Source organism: Pogona vitticeps, chromosome 3 (genome assembly GCF_051106095.1).
Source record: "Pogona vitticeps strain Pit_001003342236 chromosome 3, PviZW2.1, whole genome shotgun sequence".
NCBI lineage: Eukaryota > Metazoa > Chordata > Lepidosauria > Squamata > Agamidae > Pogona > Pogona vitticeps.
Genome location: NC_135785.1, coordinates 252,661,775 through 252,671,074, shown reverse-complemented (window position 1 = coordinate 252,671,074; position 9,300 = coordinate 252,661,775). Strand labels below are relative to the sequence as shown.

At 42.3% G+C, this 9,300-nt stretch overlaps 1 long non-coding RNA gene across 1 annotated transcript in view; it reads right to left on the bottom strand.

Annotated features, from left to right (window-relative positions):
• Positions 1-9,300, bottom strand: part of LOC144588086 (uncharacterized) — a 142,784-nt gene that overhangs the window by 50,452 nt on the left and 83,032 nt on the right. The gene's annotated exons all lie outside the window — the stretch shown is intronic.

Below are 9,300 nucleotides of genomic sequence, written 5' to 3'. Positions count from 1 at the left end.
CTGGCTTAAGTTTTAACGCTAGTTTGGAAATGTGGGAATGAGCATCTAGGTACAATAAGGCACTTTATACAATATCCCTCTAAACCCAAAACATCCCCTCGCTCTTTCCTCTGTCTGCATGGGATCAAGAAAAGGATTTGCTCAGCTCCTCGGCAAGGTGTAGATTATTGCATCTAAGTACAGATCAACCCTGCCTGTCTATTGTATTTGGTTTTAAATGGCAGTGATTCCATTTGGCTTTTGCAGTGTGACTCACTTGGCTTAGGATGTAAGTTAATGTTATGATATATACGGTGGCTAAAATAAGAAAGCATCCACTGCAATTACAAGGCTATGGACCATGCTTGGAAAATGTCAGACTTGGTGGAGGAGTTTCATGAGAGCTTTCTGCTCTCTTTGGATGTTGGCACTAATCACAATGGATGAATGGCAAACAACAAGATTCTCATGCTAATTGAAGCTTCCCACCAATGGTCTGGTACTAGAAAGGAAGAGTTATGCCACATTTTTCCATCTATAAGATGCCCCTGTGTATAAGATGCCCCCCCTACTTTTCTAACCCCAAATTAAGAAAATTTAGTTTTCAGTATTCAGCCCGTGGGCTCGGAACTCTCGGACATTATGAGTCCCTGTTGAATCTGAGTGCTGCCTACAGGCTCCACCTCCAACAAGATGTGTTCCAATTGGTTTGTACAGCATCAGCTTACATCCATAAGGCTCATGACTGGAGGAAGCTAAGTCTCCTGACTTGGGCTCCAGGATCAGTGCAGATGGTGACAGCAGCCACGAAACGAAAAGACGCCTGCTTCTTGGGAAGTAAGTGATGACATACCTTGACAGCATTTTAAAAAGCAGAGACATCACCTTGTCATCAAAAGTCCGCATAGTCAAAGCTATGGTTTTTCCTGTAGTGATGTATGGAAGCGAGACATGCACCATAAAGAAGAACTGATGCTTTTGAATTGTGGTACTGGAGGAGACTTTTGAGAGTCCCCTGGACTGCAAGGAGAACAAACCTATCCATTTTGAAGGAAATCAACTTTGAGTGCTCCCTGGAAGGACAGATCCTGAAGCTGAGTCTCCAATACACTGGTCATCTCGTGAGAAGAGAAGAATTCCTAGAAAAGACCCTGATGTTGGGAAAATGTGAAGGAAAGAGGAAAAGGGGACGGCAGAGGACGAGATGGTTGGACAGTGTCATCGAAGCTACCAACATGACTTTGACCCAACTCTGGGAGGCAGTGGAAGACAGGAGGGCCTGGCGTGCTCTGGTCCATGGCGTCACGAAGAGTCGGACATGGCTAAACGACTAAACAACAAAAACAAGTCTCCTGACTGTAGGAAGCTAAGCCTTGTAATCGGAGGCAGCCTGTTTACAGAGGCAAGGTATGTTCCATTTTGTTCTCTCCTCAGCTTACTTTCGTGTATAAGATGACCCTCAATTTTTAGTCTAAAGATTTTAGACAAAATTATCATCTTATAGATGGAAAAATATGGTATATCTTAGCGATGAACTGTTAAAGCTGGCTGGCTAGTTCTGTGGTTTAAGTATCCAGCTGCAGGGCCAAAGACTGGAAGTTCAATTCCCCACTGTGCCTCCTGTGAGTAGAGCCAGCCTGTATGGCCTTGGGCCAGCTGCACAGTCCCCAGAGTAACCCCAGAAAAAGAGAACAGTAAACCTCTTCTGAGTATTTTCTACCTGGAAAACCTTGAAAAGGGTTGCCATAAAACAAAATTGATATGATGGTACATTATTATTATTATTATTAGCTGTTAAATGATGGCGGCATGCCAATAACTACAAAATAACAACAGGGTGGCGATTCTTTTTCAGAGAAGTCTGAAAGAGATCACTTTTCTATCCTAGCTCACTGGTTAAAAATTTGCAGGGATGTTGGCAAGTCTTTGTGTCCAGGTCCTGAGTTTGAGTCTGATCCAAGTCCTGAGTCTCGATCTTTGGTACCGAATCCAGAGCCCTACAAGCTTCCCCCCCCCAGAAAAAAGGGAGGGGTTTGGGTGGATTCCGAGTCAGGAGTCAAGTCTGAGTCACTGAAAACAAAACAAAACCGAGTTGAGTCCGAATCAAGTCATCACTGTGATTTAAATCTGAATCAACAGCGAGTCCAGTAACTCAAGTCCCCATCCATGAAAACTTGGGAAACTTTTGGAATACTCAGAATCTTTCAGCCCTCAGAATCTCTCAGCCAACACTTTCTGTTCACGGAAGTCAATTTTCTGACAGGTTTGACCTTATCTTTCGGTGAAGGTGTATTTTACGCAGAGAAGCTTATATGGTGCAGGAGAACAGCTTGTCAACACGGTGTGCAATCGTTTAACCTGGCAGTTAACAAAGACCGGGGTAATCCAATTGCTCTTTTCATGAACCATGGCAATTTCTCATCTATTATGTTGTAAAGTGCCAAAGTGCCACTGAATGTTGTTACCTGAAGAGCACCATCTGTACAGACTAAAAGGCCATGCTGTCGAGGGGAGGGGAGCTTTGGCATTTGTGTGTTGTATGCCTTTCACACATCACATTGATTGATTGATTGATTGATTGATTGATTGATTGATTGATTGATTGAGTCAGTCAGTCAGTCAGTCAGTCAGTCAGTCAGTCAGTCAGTCAGTCAGTCAGTCAGTCAGTGATTGATTGATTGATTGATTGATTGATTGATTGATTGATTGATTGATTGATTGATTGATTGATTGATTGATTGATTGATTACCCATCCAGTGATGGTCCCGAGCAAATAGATTAGCAGGCAGGTCGGTAGAACAAATAGCATCCTCCTCCTTTCCAGGGAACACATGGATATCATATTGCTAAAGCCACACTTCATCTCTCCTCTGGCAAACATTATTTAACTCAATGACATTATTTAGCACAATGTGTTTCAGCTTGGGGTGAGACAACACAGCTGGGAATGCCCAATTCAATCCAAAGTTTTTCAAACTGAGTCCTTGCTAGTTTCTGCAGGTGAAACAGCTACAGCCATCCAGATAAATGCAAATAACTACCATGTTGGAGCAGTTAGCACAGGCAGAGACAGGAAAAGTTGTAAATGTATTGCATGGAGCTCCAACAGTGGTAGCTGTCCTTGATCTGGTGAGTTACCAACTGGTAATATCTACTCAAACAAACCCTGTTCTTCACCTCTTTTTAATTTTTCCAAAATGACTTAGCGCTAATCTATAACACTATTTTTGGAAAACATTTTAAGGAAACACTGTTTGGAGACAGCAGGCACTTGTCTGAAACAAACTCCCATGAGTGCCCCTCAAGTGTCATGATTCATCATAAAATTTTTGTGAAATATGACCAAACAGTACCACTAAGTGACTGGTTCCATTGTCAAAATGCTCCTACTGTAGAGAATGTTCGAGCAAAATCTATCCTTCTTTAACTTAATGAACAAATCTTGGCCCTTTCTTTCATACACAACTTCTCTGATTATGGGATTGGTTGTTCATTTAATGCTACAATTACTACTATGGCCCCTAGAAGAACTACTTGGGGATTACTTTTTGTGACTTGAAAGAGTAGATAAAAAGGTATCAGGAAAGTTGAAGGTATTTGGTAAGGAAATCACAAAAACGAGTAGAAACTGGTTGTCTAAAATGATGTAATATAATAAAACTAATCTGATTTTTTTCTATAAACAACTGCCACATTCCTGCCTTCCCCTTGGTTGTCTTACCAAAGGCACAACCTACGTGTCGTTCAGCTGCCACCAGTTGATTACATCAACATTATTCAATATTAAAGACAGAGGTCCAGTCAACATGTCATTTAAAAACCAAGTAGAAATTGTTTATTGTTACAAGAAATCAAAGTTCAGTCAGTGTTGTTAACTCTCAACTGAAACAACCTTCCTTTCTATTCTCTCCTGCCTTCCCAAACTCTATTCTAACTCCAACCTCCTTCTAATCACCAGTCTCCCCCTGCAGAGACTCTTATATCTCATGACTCCACCTCTCCAGCACTCTCATTGGTCCATGCCGATAGCACATTAATATCCATGACCTGGGAGGACGCCAGAACAACTTATGTGCATATGTAGGCGAATGGTTTATAGACTAGAGCAAGATTGTGTAGATCATGAGAAATTATAGGTTGTTCTGAAAGAAATGGGCGTGCATCAATACTTGATTGTCCTGTTGTATAAATAAGTTTTTTTTCTCCATTGGCAAGCCAAGCATGCCTACACCCCCAGGCAAGTGCAACAGCATAAGCTGACTGCTCAGGAAGATGTAAACAACCCATCCAGTGCTTCTCCATTTTACGAGGTCATGAGACAAGGCAGTAGCCATCATAGTTGTATATTTTTGCACTATTTATAGCTATGTGCATTAGTCAACCACATTGAACCACATGCATAAATTCGGAGACAGCAAAAATAAAAGTCTTGCCATCTCATTGTAAGGAGGCTTCTTCCCCTCATTCATACTTTGTTTAAAGTTGGAAAATGATCAGGCTTTAGAATCACAGACAGAGCTGTGTGTGTTATTATGGCCTGAACTAAACTGAGACTAGTGTGATGAAGGATGCTATCCAGTCACTAAGCAGCAAAAGTAATATTCATCCTCCAGTCCACTTGGCTTTTGGAAAGAAAATAGCCATTTGGTCCTTTGTGTCAAGCAGCAGAATGTCTTCCTTCCATCCCTCCTAGGTATATAGACCTTCTTTCAAACCTTTTTAGGTCTAATGGGGAGAGGATCAAATTTTGCCCTTTCGCCTCCCCCTTTCACAGCCCCACAGCATAAGAGAGATGCTTGATAACAGATCCAGATAAGTTATACAATTGAAGCCTAATAAGCTGCTGAAAAGCTACTTGCATTTTCCCATAAGCACTTGCATGTCACCCTATCGTAACCCTATTTTAATTAAAACTCTCCACTACCTTGCTCTTGAGTCATACCTTGCCCTTTAATCAGACGAATTTGGTTTGGCTCTCTGTGCGAAGCAAGCTGTTCTGGGAGCAGGATCAAGGTCAAGAATGGTAATGGGTATCAGATTACTGGTGGAGCTGTTTTTATTAACCTGTATTTGCCAACAAGAGCCAGAGTTCAGGCTGTGTTATTTTCCATTGCTCTCGGTCAAAGGTAAGACCTGGATCATCTCTGCATCTGCCTTTTTATGATACTTGGTCTCTCCCTTAATGTATACATCACATTCATACAAATGAGAAATTAGAAGTTTTGTGGTCTTCTGAAACCCATTGTAATAGAAAGACCAATCCTCACGTTTTTCCTGTTTCCCTTAAACCCATCAGCAGGATTACAATGTGAGCATATTCTCTCTGTCTTTCTTTTTTTCAGAGGAATGTGCATTATTCCTAAGGCTCGGACTTGGGTCCCAAGACTTGCCAACATCCCTGGCAGTAGGCAACCACTGGTGACTCCGGATCCCATCTTGCAAAGGCAGGGAGCCCAGAGTTGGAGTCGGTGAAGGAGGTGGGGCTTCCTCCTAGCCCAAGAGCATGTCACAAGAGAAAGGCACAAGTGAGGGAGGAGGCAACTGGATACAGCGCACAGATACAAGTCAAGCGTGACTTTCATGTGAGTAGTGGCCTTCTTATGAGCAAGGGGTCTTCTTGAAATGGGGAACTGTCCTCCCCATGAAATCTAATGCTCAGAGTCCTGCAGCTGAATCCCTGTTGGGAAACAGGGCAACTTAGCTATAAGAGGCTCAGTTGGAGATTGTAAAAATTATTAGAAACATAATCTGCTAGGACTCAGAAAACTGACAAATCCTGCTTTGTACAGTATGTTGACCCTTCTGCCTGCTTTCTCTTGACAGAAATGAGCCAATTTGCACCTCTGACTTCTCATGTGTTCTTCTCTTGTCAGTTTCCTGCTTGCTTGAACTCCTGGCAACCTGAGCTTAATACTCCTTTACTGTTTCAGATCTTCTCTGTTTGAATTGACACCATTATTCATGGCATAATGGAGTGAGTACTCTGATCAGTCTCTTTCCTGCCCAGTTAAACTCCATTGGAGATCAACCATGGATGGCTTTTTGGACTTCCTCTTTGGTCACCCTTCAAAGACTGCAATCTCTGTCTGGTATGCTCCCAATCAGTTGAGCACTGGCAGCTAGATAACAGCACACCAGTGGAAATGCTGGGAATTTTCATTCCAATTTAGTTTCAAAGGATTTTTCTTTCTTTCTTTCTTTCTTTCTTTCTTTCTTTCTTTCTTTCTTTCTTTCTTTCTTTCTTTCTTTCTTTCTTTCTCTCTCTCTCTCTCTCTCTTTCTCTCTCTCTCTGATAATTTTCTATTATTATCATTATTTATAAAATCCATCTGTGCTTATTTAACATAGTGTCCACCTGGGTTCAGCTTATAATCATTTGTTAATACAACTACAGTACATATTAAGCCCTTAATCTATACAACATGCTTCTAACCACTGATAAAACAAGTTCCATGTTTGATAATATTCTGCATCTTCCTTTTCTTTGATTTTCAGTGTCAGTCTATCCATTTTGGCACAATCCAATATCTTTTAAATCATTTCTTGATCTGTAGGTGTTTCTTCATTCTTCCAGTACTGTGTAAATATAATCCTTGTGGCTGTTAAATTATGCAACATTACATATACATTTTGTTTATCAACACTTTCTGGTATTATACCTAATAGAAAAAGTTCTGGCCTAGAACTCAAAGGAATTTTTCAAAATACACACATTTCTTTCTATTCAAAATGGAAAGAACGTCAGTTGTTGTTTTAAGCTGGAAGTGGGAGAAAGCAAAGCTGGCAGGTTTCCCCATACTTAGTCAATACAGGAATGAACCTGCATGTTTTTCAGCCTTGCCTCTTCTTCTGTGTGTATGAAAGCATCTGTTTTGAACTATACACAGTTCCCTGCTGTGTAAAAATTCAGGAAAATGCCCACCCCATTTGCTTTTCCATGCTTTTTTGGGGGGGAAATAGGAGACTCACACAAGTGATAAAGCAGGGGAAGAGGCCATACCTTGTACAAATCTACTTCAGAAGTGAAACAGCTTCTGAATACCTTGTTTAAAGATCTGAGTGATGGTGTCAAGAGTCCTGTATCATTCTTGTGTTCTCTAGCAAAGTCAAAGTCAAGTTCATTTCTTTAAACAAAAACTCTATGCCATTCTCAAAGTGGGGACGCGCCTTCCATGTCTAAACCAAAGAACTAAGTTCAAAAATGGCTCTTGTCATGCAATTTGTGTTATTTTGATGGTTGATGAAAAGAGAACCTGTGGTTCATATATATGAAGGAAGAATAAATCAAAAGTTCCATGTTTCTTTCATGTTCCTCCATTCATGTAACTTTTCAGTGCCCTTTCATTCTTTGTCTCTCAAATTGGCTAATAAATTTTTCATCCAATAGTGTTCGAGGGCTGTCGGGAATCGATCAGAATATCTGGGGGGGGGGGCAGGAATTTTGAGTCTATAAAAGGGCCTAAAATTGTGAGGAGTACTCTTTGTTTCAGTTGTTCCCTTCTCCCGGAAACCTCTCAAAACCACACTTACAAAGAACTTGTATTCTTTGTACTACAATTCCCAGACTCCCCCAGTTGCTATACAGGTGGGACATTTCTCTGCAAATACCCTATAAAGGCCTAAATGGTTTGGGTTTAAACTATCTAAAACAGTGGTTCTCAACCTTTTTAACACCACATACTGGTTGGGGAAGGTGGGGCAACCCCCCGCACTTGTGGGAAGGGGTGTGTGTGAGCTTGTGTGTGTGTGCACTTGTGAGTATGCACGAAGGAGCTGGGGGTCTGCTTGCGCGGGCACACACACTCATGTGCATGCGTGAAGGGCGGGGGCGCTCGGGAGCAATTGAGCACATGCGCAAAGGGGCTGTGTGTGGGGAGTGCGTGTGGAGTGGGTGGGAGATCTTTCTCCACGGCCTGGTCCGGCTCAGTCCACAGACCGGCACCGGGCCGCAGACCAGGGGTTGGGGATCCATGATCTAAAAGACCTCATCTTCCTCTATGAGCCTGCCTGGGCATTAAGATAATCAGGGGAGGCCTTTATCTCAGTCCCACCAGCTTCACAGGCACGCTTGGTGGGGACATGGCAGGTGGCCTTCTCTCTCGCTGCTCCTAGAATCTGGAACTCCCTCCCACAGTAGGTTAGGCTGGCCCGCTCTTTGCTGTCCTTCCACAGGCAGACCAAGACTTCTTCAGGCAGACTTTTCCTAAGTCTCTGGCAGTCTGAGAGGGGTTTTGTGCTCTGTTGCTTTAAAAAAAAATTAGTATTGATTTTAATTATTATTTTTAATATGATACGTGTTTAATTCTTTTTTAAAAAAATATTTATACACTTACTGTTTTTAGTTTTCATATATTATCCTACTTAATGATGTGAGCTACCTTGAGTCCTTTTGAGGAGAAAGGTGAGGTAAAACTATTTGTAATAAAATAATAAATAAGAGGAATGCTTTCCTGGAAAAGGTTGGTAATGGTATTAACTAAAAGACAAAACTGCTTTGATCTATTAATTATCCTGCATACTATTACCAAGCTGGTTTAATAAATAAGTGAGTGAGGTATCTGGCTGTAGAGTCAGAAGTTAGGAGATTGATTCCCCACTTTGCTTTCTGGGTGAAGAATCAGCCTGTGTAGTCATGAGCAAGCTGGACAAATCCAAGACCCTTCAGAAGAAGTGGGTGGGTGTTCCAGACATCAGTGGTCTGGGAAACTCTCTCTTTTTTTGGGGGGGGGACTCTTACCACCAAGAGTGAGGTTCACAGTTTGGGTGTACATCTGGACCCGGTGCTCACCATGGAGACCCAGGTGTTGTCAGTGGTCCGTTCTGCACATTTCCACCTCTGACAGATTGCCCAGCTGCGTCCCTATCTTGATGTGGGGGCACTTATGACTTTGGTCCATGTGCTCGTAGTCTCAGGATTAGACTACTGAAATGCGCTCTATGTGGGGCTGCCTTTGAGACTGACGCAGAAACTTCAAATGGTGCAGAATGTGAGGTACCACCATATTTCCTCAACTCTGGCAGCCTTGCATTGGCTGCCCATTCATTTCCGCATTGATATCAAAGTTCTTACGAATACATATAAAGCCCTAAACAGTTTAGGACCTCAATATCTGGCAGAGCGCTTTCTCCCACCCAGTTCTGCCAGAGTCACTCATTCCAGCCAGGCCGGGTGGCTGAGGGGCCTAACGCCAAAAGAAGTCTGGAAGGAAAGAATGAGGAACCGGGCCTTCTCGCCAGTAGCCCTGCACCTTTGGAACAACCTGCCAGTAGAAATCCACCTGGCTCGCTCTTTGGGTGTTTTCAGGAACAAACTTAAAACC